Here is a 9,833-nt window from a genome sequence, read left to right as displayed (position 1 = left end):
CATTTGATTACACTGTAGGCGAGGGCCCACAAAAATTGCTGTATCAACAGTACTAATGTACATCAGAAAAATTGGCCATGGCCAACCAAGAGGGCAGGTGAAACCCATTAATCGCTTTGGTTAATGTGGCTTAATTGGTAACTAGGCCAGGAGGCAGCCCAGTTAAAATAAAAATTGGTGGAGGTGAAAGTTTCAACGCTTTAATGAGCATTGAAACGTATAAAAATTGTTTAGAAAAATTATATGACTGAGCCTTGTGGGCCTAAGAAAAATTGCCCGTTCGGCGTGATTATGTGAGGTTTCAGGAGGAGGAGCAGGAGGAGGAGGAGGAATATTATACACAGATTGATGAAGCGAAAAGGTCCCCGTTTTTGATGGGGATACAGAACGATGCTTCCATCCGCGGGTGCAGCCTACGTATTGCTTAGGTATCGCTGCTGTCCGCTGGTGGAGAAGAGAAGTCTGGGGAAATCCAGGCTTTGTTCATCTTGATGAGTGTTAGCCTGTCGGCACTGTCGGTTGACAGGCGGGTACGCTTATCTGTAATGATTCCCCCAGCTGCACTAAACACCCTCTCTGACAAGACGCTAGCCGCAGGACAAGCAAGCACCTCCAGGGCATACAGCGCGAGTTCAGGCCATGTGTCCAGCTTCGACACCCAGTAGTTGTAGGAGGCAGAGGCGTCACGGAGGACGGTCGTGCGATCGGCTACGTACTCCCTCACCATCCTTTTACAGTGCTCCCGCCAACTCAGCCGTGACTGGGGAGCGGTGACACGGTCTTGCTGGGGAGCCATAAAGCTGTCAAGGGCCTTAAAGAGTGTTGGCCTGCCTGTGCTGTACATGCTGCCTGATCTCTGCGCCTCCCCTTCTACCTGGCCCTCGGAACTGCGCCTTCGGCCACTAGCGCTGTCGTATGGGAATTTTACCATCAGTTTGTCCGCCAGGGTCCTGTGGTATAGCAACACTCTCGAACCCCTTTCCTCTTCGGGTATGAAAGTGGAAAGGTTCTCCTTATACCGTGGGTCGAGCAGTGTGTACACCCAGTAATCCGTAGTGGCCAGAATGCGTGTAACGTGAGGGTCACGAGAAAGGTATCCTAACATGAAGTCAGCCATGTGTGCCAGGGTACCTGTACGCAACACATGGCTGTCCTCACTAGGAAGATCACTTTCAGGATCCTCCTCCTCCTCCTCCTCAGGCCATACACGCTGAAAGGATGACAGGCCAGCAGCATGTGTACCCTCACCAGTGGGCCAAGCTGTGTCTTCCCCCTCCTCCTCCTCCTCCTCACCGCGCTGAGATATAGACAGGAGGGTGCTCTGACTATCCAGCGACATACTGTCTTCCCCCGGCTCTGTTTCCGAGTGCAAAGCGTCTGCCTTTATGCTTTGCAGGGAACTTCTCAAGAGGCATAAAAGAGGAATGGTGACGCTAATGATTGAAGCATCGCCGCTCACCACCTGGGTAGACTCCTCAAAGTTTCAAAGGACCTGGCAGATGTCTGCCAACCAGGCGCACTCTTCTGAAAATAATTGAGGAGGCTGACTCCCACTGCGCCGCCCATGTTGGAGTTGGTATTCCACTATAGCTCTACGCTGCTCATAGAGCCTGGCCAACATGTGGAGCGTAGAGTTCCACTGTGTGGGCACGTCGCACAGCAGTCGGTGCACTGGCAGATTAAACCGATGTTGCAGGGTGCGCAGGCTGGCAGCGTGCGTGTGGGACTTGCGGAAATGTGCGCAGAGCCGGCGCACCTTTCCGAGCGGGTCTGACAAGCGTGGGTAGCTTTTCAGAAAGCGCTGAACCACCAAATTAAAGACGTGGGCCAGGCATGGCACGTGCGTGAGGCTGCCGAGCTGCAGAGCCGCCACCAGGTTACGGCCGTTGTCACACACGACCATGCCCGGTTGGAGGCTCAGCGGCGCAAGCCAGCGGTCGGTCTGCTCTGTCAGACCCTGCAGCAGTTCGTGGGCCGTGTGCCTCCTATCTCCTAAGCTGAGTAGTTTCAGCACGGCCTGCTGACGCTTGCCCACCGCTGTGCTGCCACGACGCGCGACACCGACTGCTGCCGACGTGCTGCTGCTGCTGACACATCTTGATTGCGAGACAGAGGTTGCGTTGGAGGAGGAGGAGGAGGGGGCTGGTTTAGTGGAGGAAGCATACACCGCCGCAGATACCACCACCGAGCTGTGGCCCGCAATTCTGGGGGTGGGTAGGACGTGAGCGGTCCCAGGCTCTGACTCTGTCCCAGCCTCCACTAAATTCACCCAATGTGCCGTCAGGGAGATATAGTGGCCCTGCCCGCCTGTGCTTGTCCACGTGTCCGTTGTTAAGTGGACCTTGGCAGTAACCGCGTTGGTGAGGGCACGTACAATGTTGCGGGAGACGTGGTCGTGCAGGGCTGGGACGGCACATCGGGAAAAGTAGTGGTGACTGGGAACCGAGTAGCGCGGGGCCGCCGCCGCCATCATACTTTTGAAGGACTCCGTTTCCACAACCCTATACGGCAGCATCTCCAGGCTGATAAATTTGGCTACGTGCACGTTTAACGCTTGAGCGTGCGGGTGCGTGGCGGCGTACTTGCGCTTGCGCTCAAACACTTGCGCTAGCGACGGCTGGACGCTGCGCTGACAGACATTGCTGGATGGGGCCGAGGACAGCGGAGGTGAGGGTGTGGGTGCAGGCCAGGAGACGGTAGTGCCTGTGTCCTCAGAGCGGGGTTGGATCTCAGTGGCAGGTTGGGGCACAGGGGGAGAGGCAGCGGTGCAAACCGGAGGCGGTGAACGGCCTTCGTCCCACCTTGTGGGGTGCTTGGCCATCATATGTCTGCGCATGCTGGTGGTGGTGAGGCTGGTGGTGGTGGCTCCCCGGCTGATCTTGGCGCGACAAAGGTTGCACACCACTGTTCGTCGGTCGTCTGCACTCTCAGTGAAAAACTGCCAGACCTTTGAGCACCTCGGCCTCTGCAGGGTGGCATGGCGCGAGGGGGCGCTTTGGGAAACAGTTGGTGGATTATTCGGTCTGGCCCTGCCTCTACCCCTGGCCACCGCACTGCCTCTTGCAACCTGCCCTGCTGCTGCCCTTGCCGCCCCCTCTGAAGACCTGTCCTCAGTAGGCGTAGCAAACCAGGTGGGGTCAGTCACCTCATTGTCCTGCTGCTCTTCCTCAGAATCCTTGGTGCGCTCCTCCCTCGGACTTAATGCCCTTACTACTACCTCACTGATAGACAACTGTGTCTCATCGTCATCGGCCTCCTCACCCACTGGAAGGTCTTGAGACAGTTGCCGGAAGTCCCCAGCCTCATCCCCCGGACCCCGGGAACTTTCCAATGGTTGGGCATCAGTCACGATAAACTCCTCTAGTGGGAGAGGAACCACTGCTGCCCAATCTGAGCAGGGGCCCGAGAACAGTTCCTGGGAGTCTGCCCGCTCCTCACAATGTCTCATTTTCATGGAGTGAGGAGGCTGCGAGTAAGGAGGACCAGCAGCCAGAGGATTCTGAGTTGCAGCAGTGGACGGCGCAGAACTCTGGGTGGACGATAGTTTGCTGGAAGCACTTTCTGCCATTCACAACAGGACCTGCTCACACTGCTCATTTTCTAATAAAGGTCTACCGCGTGGACCCATTAAATGTGCTATGAATGTGGGGACGCCAGAAACGTGCCTCTCTCCTAATCCCGCAGCAGTCGGCTGCGATACACCTGGATCAGGAGCTCGGCCTGTGCCCACACCCGGACTAGGGCCTCCACGTCCTCGGCCGCGCCCACGTCCTCTAGGCCTACCCCTACCCCTCAGCATGCTGTATTACCAGGAATGCAGAAACACAACACTGTAATTAAATGTGCCGCTTATTGGCCTGTGGTTGGAGGCTGAGTTCGCTTACGGAACGCCAGGAAATAATTTGGCGCAAGCCTGCTGTAACACTTAGCTGGCTGCGTATTTATTTGGAGAACTACTACCCCCAGCAGACGCGGACCCAGAATACTGAGCAGAGTGACAGGCAGGCCAAATAGATTTTTTCCAAATATTTTTTTCAAAAGGACCACTGCGTATATTCAATCTATAATATGTCTTCTGGCCCTGCCTACACAATTCTATCCCTGGACTATTACTGCAGGGCGCAATGCTCTGCACGGCCGATATACCAAAAAAAAAAAAGTGCAACACTGCTAAAAGCAGCCTCCACACTACTGCACACGGTTAGATGTGGCCCTAAGAAGGACCGTTGGGGTTCTTGAAGCCTACACTAACTCCTAACACTCTCCCCTGAATGCCGCGAGCTGAGTAAGGAGGCGGCACATGACTGGGAACAGGCACAGTAGGGGTTAAGCAGAGCGAGCAAAAAGGGGGTGGAGTTTAGACAGGAAAGAAGGGGGGGGAGCGGAAGGAGCTTCAGTCAGGAGTCAAGCGGTGAAGAGAGAAGGACAGAGAAGAGACAGCAGCATAAGAAGTCTTCAAGGAGTAAAAGAGGATTTTTGAAGCAGAGAGAGTGCAACAGAGAGAAGGAGCAGCAAGAAGAAGGGAGGCGCAGAAAAGAGTACCTGCAAGTGGGAAGAAAGGAGCACCATCAAGTCCGTGGGATCCAGAAGCCCCAACATCCGAGGAGGGCTGACCTGCATGAGCAGATCCAGGAGGCGATTCATCGGGACGGCGCTGAGTGGCTGGAGGAATAAAAGGCAAGTTGCCGATCGGGCTCGGAGTCGGGGAGGCCAGTCGGGCCGGCTGCAGGGCTTCCGGCGGCAAGCGGAGGAGCGGAGCAACCGGGGGATGCCGGGCGAGGCCGCCCGAAGAGAAGAAAAACTTCCCCCCAGTCCCCCCTCCCCCACCCCCAGCGAGGCTTAGCCCAAGCCCCGCAGTTAAGAGGGTCGGCCGCAGGAGCGGTCGCGGCGGTGAGAAGCCGTAGGGCGCGGGACGCGCCACGAGGGGTTTGGCGGGAAATTCAAAACCGCGCGGCAGTTGGAGCGCCCGCGGAGGAGCAGCGGGAACAGCCGATCGGCAGTCCGCAAGGCAGAAGAGGCACAGAGGCAGCATTAAGCGGAGGCTCCGCGTCCAGGAGCCAGCGCGCAGTCGGGCGCACGGCTGCAGCAGGACATGGCACGGAGCATTTGTGGAGACACGAGACACGCGTGGAGGCATGGCGGGAAAGCAGGCCCTCTCAAGATGGCGGCGCAGCGATGCGGCAGTGTCAGGTAACGGGGAGAATGGGGGGAGGAGAAGCCCCAGGGGAGCAGGTGGCCAGGCCCTTAAACCCATTGCCCGGGAGGGGAAACACAGGGGGGGGGGGAGGGATAGGGATTATAGCCCGGCCACCAGCTCTGCTAGCAGTGTAGGCACGAGGGCAGGGAGCGCACAGGGATGCAGGGTAAGTGGGGAGATATCAGGAGATAGTGGGACGTGCGGGGTGGCACTCATTACGGAGGGCCCCCCAATAGGGGCCTATGTTGGCACTCCCCACATAGGCGGCGCCATAGCCAGCACGTACCATGCACACACGCGGGCACCGGGTACGCAGCCAGCACCCAGGGTCACGAGCATAGCAGTCGCGCGGCTCGCAGACATCATTTTTCACAGCAGCAAGCCATCGCAGCCCCTAGCGAGCATAGGCTCTGCTATGTCAATCCACGTTTCGGGGTGGCACCATCTTCAGGGGGGGTGATTCTTCGCAGGGGTATGCCAGTCGCGCAAGCGGCAATAGACGAGGTCTGGGTGCAAAACGTAGACAGCGAGAGAGAGCCAGAAGGGAGAGATACCAAAAAGGCGCGAAAGCGAGCTCGCTAGATTAGGGGCGGAGGCAAGCGAACACATGAGGAGACCAAGCGGAGAGGCTCTGGGCGACGGGTCTAGGGATCCAGGTCAACGGTATCACCAGCAAACCTACCGCCTAGCAGCACCTCCGTCACCTCATTCAGCAAGGATGCACAATATACGCCACACGTGGCGGGATACAACACAAAAACGGCCGGAGCTGGGCCACTTTGGCACAACTGGTGGATCGTCGGCGAGAGAAGCTCCGCATGTGAGTACGCGGCAGCCATCGTACAGCGGAGGCAGGAGCCCCGGAGGAAGGATGGCAGGGACCTTGCCCTTGGCGGTGCCGGAGGACGGTCATGCCGGTGAGTCAGATTGTTTTAAAACGCATGAGAAAATGTTATGGATCCCGCCAAGGTGGCGGAGAAAAATGATTTGGTGATGGTGTGAAATCGGTTTTGAGTAATATGGAAAAAAGAGATGTGTTATCGGTGTCCTGTGGATCCCCAGGGGGCTCGGGCCCACCTGCGGGGCAGGAGTGTGGTGGCTTAGCAGCCGGTGGTGATGTTGACCGTATATACAAAAAAAAAAAAAAAAAAAAAAAACAAGTGTCCTATGGTCATCCGGTAATGTGGCTCACGCTCCCGGGACTCGTCAGCGGTGGCGAGCGGGAAAAAGCGAAGAGTCGGTGAAAGATGGTTTATGATTTCTGATACAATTTCTGGTTTCGCTCGTGGTTGGTAATTTTCCCGTGGTTGGTAATTTTCCCGTGGTTGGTAATTTTCCGTGGTTGGTAAGTTAACTCACGCGCCCGGGACTCGTCAGCGGTGGCGAGCGGGAGAAGCGAAGAGTCGGTCAAGGATGGTTTACGGTTTTCAGATTCCTCGGGACTCGCCTGTGGGCGTGTCGTTGCGGGTACTACAAAAGCTACGGACGTATGGATGCAACTCATCTTAGCGCAACGCCCGTCAAAAACCTACTTTTCAAGGGTGAGGAAGCTAGAACCCTTAGACAGGGTTTTTCCTGCGGTTTTGTAATCCCGTTTTCCTTTCAGTCGGCTTCCATTATGTGCACCAATTTAAAATTGGCTTTAAAAAATATAGAGGTAGTGAAAGCAAAGGTTAATAGAGAAGTGGCGGCCGGCCGCATGGCCGCCCCCCTTCGACGAACTACCGTTTGTGAATTTGCGGGTCTCCCCATTGGGGTTAGTCCCCAAGAAGGAGACAGGCAAGTTTCAACTGATACATCATCTATCCTTCCCAAAAGGGGAGTCGGTAGATGATGGCATTCAAAAGAACAAGCATCGGTGGTTTATGCGTCTTTTGACCATGCGGTCGCCCTAGTTAGAGCAGCAGGTAAGCGGGCACATTTAGCAAAAGTCAACATTGAGGCGGTTTTTTAGGTGGTTGCAAATTTTCATCCTGAGGGTTTTCCAATTGTTGGGACGCAAGGTAGATAACCAGTTCTTCTACGACATGTGCCTGCCGAGGGGCTGTTCGCTTTCATGCTTTTATTTCGAGCTTTCAAGTTCCTTCCGGGAATGGAGGCTCAGGTTTTGAAACGGGCATCACATCGGTGATCATTACCTGGATGATTTCCTGTTTATCGGTATGGAATCATCGGGCACCTGGGGTTTTTTGTTGCTTACTTTCCGGTCGCTGACGCATATGCGGCCCTTTGTCAGAGGAAAAAACGATGGGCCCGGTGACTAGGCTGATTTTCCTAGGGATCGGGATCGACACTGAGGAAACGGTTTTTTAGATTACCGAGGAAAACAAAAAATTGGCCCGCCTCCGGCAGAAGGTAAACGAGGTCGTAAAATGAGAAAGTTACGTTGCGTCAGATGCAGGCTTATGGGTCGTGTTTTTTCTAGATGATGGTCTCTATAAAGGAGCCACACTACTTCATTAGAGGCACACCAGGGATACGAAGGGTTTTACACATATGGAAAATCTTCTTGGAGGCCTTTAATGGGCACGTGGTGTGCTCAAAAGAGGAGTGGTCGGTTACAGGTATTAGCCTGTCCGCGGACGCAGCGGGATCAACAGGTTTTGGTGTAATTTTTCCGGAAGCACGGGTGCAGGGAACCCTGGCCGGTATCCTGGTTGGAAAAACGATGGACTCAAAACATTACTCTGTTGGAGTTTTTTCCTGTCGAGGAGTTACAAGACCACAAGGTGTGTTTTTTGGTTCGATAAAGCTCCAATGGTGCAAATTATTAACCGGCAGTCATCATATTCCCACCGGTGTTGGCGCTTGTGAGACATGTGGTTCTTGAGATGTTTACAGCTTAATATATATTCACGGGCAAAACGTGGCAGTTGACGCGCTCTCTCGCGCACAGATGGAGCGGTTCAGAGGGCGGCACCCACAGGCGGATGCATTGGAGGTACGCTGCCCGCATTTCTTGTGGAAACTGGCAGAGCAGAGCTGCTGAAGCGTGTCGAGTCATCAGTAGCGGTGGGAACCTGGAAAATAATAACGCGGTGTGGCAAAAATGGTTGTTTTGGCGGACGGTTCTGTGGCTGGGGGCGAGAAGGCCCGTTCAGCGACCCTGGATATGTTGGCGTCTCTGCGGGTGAGACGGGCGTCGGTAGATTCGGCAAAATGCACCTCGCGGGCGTGGCAATTTTATGAAAGTTGCACGGTTTTAAGGACGTTACAACAGAGTTCGTTTTTCGCCAGATAGCGCGAGGGTGGAAGGGAAACAGGTCGGTTCAGATTCCCGTCGCCCGGTTACGTATCAGTTGTTGGGTAAATTATTGGACTCTTTAGAAGTCACGTGTTACAACGACTACGAGGCATTGCTGTTGCAGGACGGCATTCTTATTGGCGTTTTTTGCGGCGCTCAGGATCGGCGAGTTAGTTCCGAAGAGCAATTTATGCCGGGAGGCTTAATGGTTGACGGCGTGGTAGCGGTGGATGACGGTTTACGCGTCAGGATTAATTTAAAAAAAAAAAAAAAAAAAAAAAACACGACGTGTACGGCAGGGGTGAGTGGGTGCCGTTCACTCGATTGGGCTCAGGATGGTGCCCAGTAGATACGGCAGCCAGTTACATGGCATCAAGGCCGGCAGGGGAGCTATTTTTGGTCCACGGGTCCGGCCTCCCCCCTCACTCGTTTGCAAGTTTCGGCGGGGTAAAAATCGTCTTTGAGGACTATGGGCCTCGACCCGAGGGAATTCGGGACCCATTCTTTTAGAATTGGTGCGGTAACGTTGGCAGCTGCGGGAGGTCGTGAGTTCATTTTCTCACTGGGGCCTAATTTATGGATGAACGTAGATGGTTGGAAACGGCTTGGGAGACGGAATTCACAAATATATAAGTCATATGTGCGACCCGATCTAACTGGGGGAGGTTTCAGTCAGCACCCGGTATCCCGGTTTCTGTTTTAGCGGTAGGCCCTTGTGTTTTTCAAGCTTGCCCTCGTTTGGTTTTTTCATTTGTTCGCTGCAGCTGAGCCGTGGAAAGTGCATATAATCGGTCACTCCTACATTTACTGGGCGAAAAGGAGGGCAGCCGTTCGGTCTTTAGGATCGGAGCTAGGCCTGACCGGAACATCCGTAACCTGGCACGGAGTCCGGGGGGCTGATATGGCCCGACATGTGAAAGTTGGTGGTGGACATTGCCAGAAGTACCCCCCGGAGAGTGGTTTTGTTTGTCACGCCGGGGGGGAACGATCTCGGGAAAGTAAAGACTCGCGACCTGTTGGTCATTATGAAACAGGACTTGCGGCGTTTTCGGGAATGTTTTAATGGATGCATCATTGTTTGGTCGGACATAGTGGCATGGAGACACTGGAATGGAGCAAGAAACCTGGAAGCGGTGGATAGAGCCAGGAGGCTGGTGAACATGAAAATATCACAGCTTGTTCAGTCTATTGGAGGGGTGGCGGTTCGCCATTGGGAGTTGGAAGAGAAGGAGAAGGGGGCATTCAGGGGGGACGGTGTTTCACCTCAACGAGGTGGAGTTGGATACGTTCCTATCCGTCTTGCAGGATGGGGTCGAGAAAGCTCTAGCTCGGGTTGGTGGGGTGGGGACGGAATGAGCCGCAGTAACGCGGCACATCCCGTGTGGCCCGGAA

Source organism: Eleutherodactylus coqui, unplaced genomic scaffold (genome assembly GCF_035609145.1).
Source record: "Eleutherodactylus coqui strain aEleCoq1 unplaced genomic scaffold, aEleCoq1.hap1 HAP1_SCAFFOLD_34, whole genome shotgun sequence".
Classification (NCBI taxonomy): domain Eukaryota; kingdom Metazoa; phylum Chordata; class Amphibia; order Anura; family Eleutherodactylidae; genus Eleutherodactylus; species Eleutherodactylus coqui.
This window is presented reverse-complemented; position numbering follows the sequence as displayed.